This window comes from Neophocaena asiaeorientalis, unplaced genomic scaffold (assembly GCF_003031525.2).
Source record: "Neophocaena asiaeorientalis asiaeorientalis breed wild unplaced genomic scaffold, Neophocaena_asiaeorientalis_V1.1 scaffold760, whole genome shotgun sequence".
NCBI classification, from domain to species: domain Eukaryota; kingdom Metazoa; phylum Chordata; class Mammalia; order Artiodactyla; family Phocoenidae; genus Neophocaena; species Neophocaena asiaeorientalis.
The window spans coordinates 55,578-57,631 of record NW_020174640.1 but is presented as its reverse complement, the minus strand read 5'-3'; positions in this window follow the sequence as shown (position 1 = coordinate 57,631).

Sequence of the window (2,054 nt, the reverse complement as noted above, 5' to 3'; positions counted from 1 at the left end):
ACAAGCTTGGAGATTGTTGTTGTTGTTATTGTTTTCAGATTCCACATATGATAGAGATCATATGGTATTTGTCTTTCACTGTATGACTTATTTCACTTAGCATAATGCCCTCGAGATCCATCCATGTTGTTGCAAATTGCAAGATTTCATTCTTTTTAATGACTGAATAATATATTTCTTTATCCATTCATCCATTGATAGTTACATTGTTTCCATATCTGAGCTATTGTAAATAATGCTGCAATGAACATGGGGGTGCATACATCTTTTCAAATTAGTATTTTTGGGTTTTTTTAGATAAATACCCAGAAGTGGAACTGCTGGATCATATGGTAGTCCTATTTTTAATTTTTTGAGGAACTTCCATACTGTTTTACATAGTAGTTGCATCAATTTACATTCCTACCAACAGTGCACAAGTGTTCCCTTTTCTCCACATCTTTGCCAACAATTGTTATTTCTTGGGTTTTTTGTGTGTGTTTGTTTTTTTATTTGTAATAGTCATTTTAACAAGTGTGAGTTGATATCTCATTGTGGTTTTGATTTGCATTTCCGTGATGATTAATGATGTTGATCATCTTTTCATGTACCTGTTAGTCATCTGTATGTGTTCTCTGGAGAAATGTCTTGTTCGGATCTTCTGCCCAGATTGTTTTTTGTTTTTTTTTTTTTGCTATTGAGTTGTATGAGTTCTTTGTATTTTTCAGATGTATGATTTGTAATTATTTTCTCCATTCAATAGGATGCCTTTTCATTTTGTTGATAATTTCCTTTGCTGTGCACAAGCTTTTTAGCTTGATGTAGTCCCACTTGTTGATTTTTGCCTTTGTTGCTTTTGCTTTTGCTGTCAGATTCAAAAATTCATCACCAAGACCAATGTCAAGGAGCTTACCACGCATATTTTCTTCTGGATGTTTTATGGTTTCAGGTCTTACGTTTAAGTCTTAACCATTTTGAGTTAATTTTTGTGTATGGTGTAAGATAGTGGTTTAGTTTCATTCTTTTGCATGTGGCTGTCCAGTTTTCCCAACACCATTTATTGAAGATACTGTCCTTTCTTCATTGTATATTCTTGTCTCCTTTGTCATAAATTGACTAGAGTTCCAGTTTCTTCACATCCTCAACAACACTTGTTATTTTCCATTTTTTATCATAGCCATCCTAATAAGTATGAAGTTGTATCACATTGTGATTTTGATTTGCATTTCCCTAATGATGTGTTGAGCATATTTTCATGTGTTTATTGGCCATTTGTATATATCCTCTTTGAAAAAATATCTATTCAAGCTCTTTGCCCATCTTTTTTTTTTTTAATATTTATTTATTTGGCTGTGCCGGGTCTTAGTTGCAGCATGCGGGATCTTTGTTGCCATGTGCGAGATCTTTAGTTGCGGCACGAGGAATCTTTAGTTGTGGCATGAGGGATCTAGTTCCCTGACCAGGGATTGAATCCGGGCCCCCTGCATTGGGAGCCTGGAGTCTTAAGCACTGGACCACCTGGGAGGTCCCTTTGCCCACCTTTGAATTGGGCTGTTTGTTTTTTTGTTCTGAGTTGTGGGAGTTCTTTTTCTATTCTGGATATTATTCCCTTATCAGATATATGATTTGAAAATATTTTCTCGCATTCCATACATTATCTTTTCACTTCCTCGATAGTATCCTTTGATGCACAAAAGATTTTAATTTTGATACATTCCAATTATCTATTTTTTGTTGTTGTTGCCTGTGCTTTTGTTGAAAAGCCTGTCAATTTCCTATTGAATCTTCTGGCACCTTGTTGATAATCAATTAACTATATATGTGAAAGTTTATTTCTGGGCTGTATGTTCTATTCCATTGATCTATATTTCTTTCCTTATGCCAGTACCACACGTCTTGACTACTGTAGCTTTGTAGTAGTTGGTAGTTTTGAAATATGGAAGTGTGAGTCCTCCAACTTTGTTATTTTTTCAAGACTGTTTTGGCCATTCAGGGTCCCTTCAAATTCCAAATGAATTTTAGAATTGATTTTTCTATTTCTGCAAAAAATTCCATTGGAATTTTGATCAGGATTG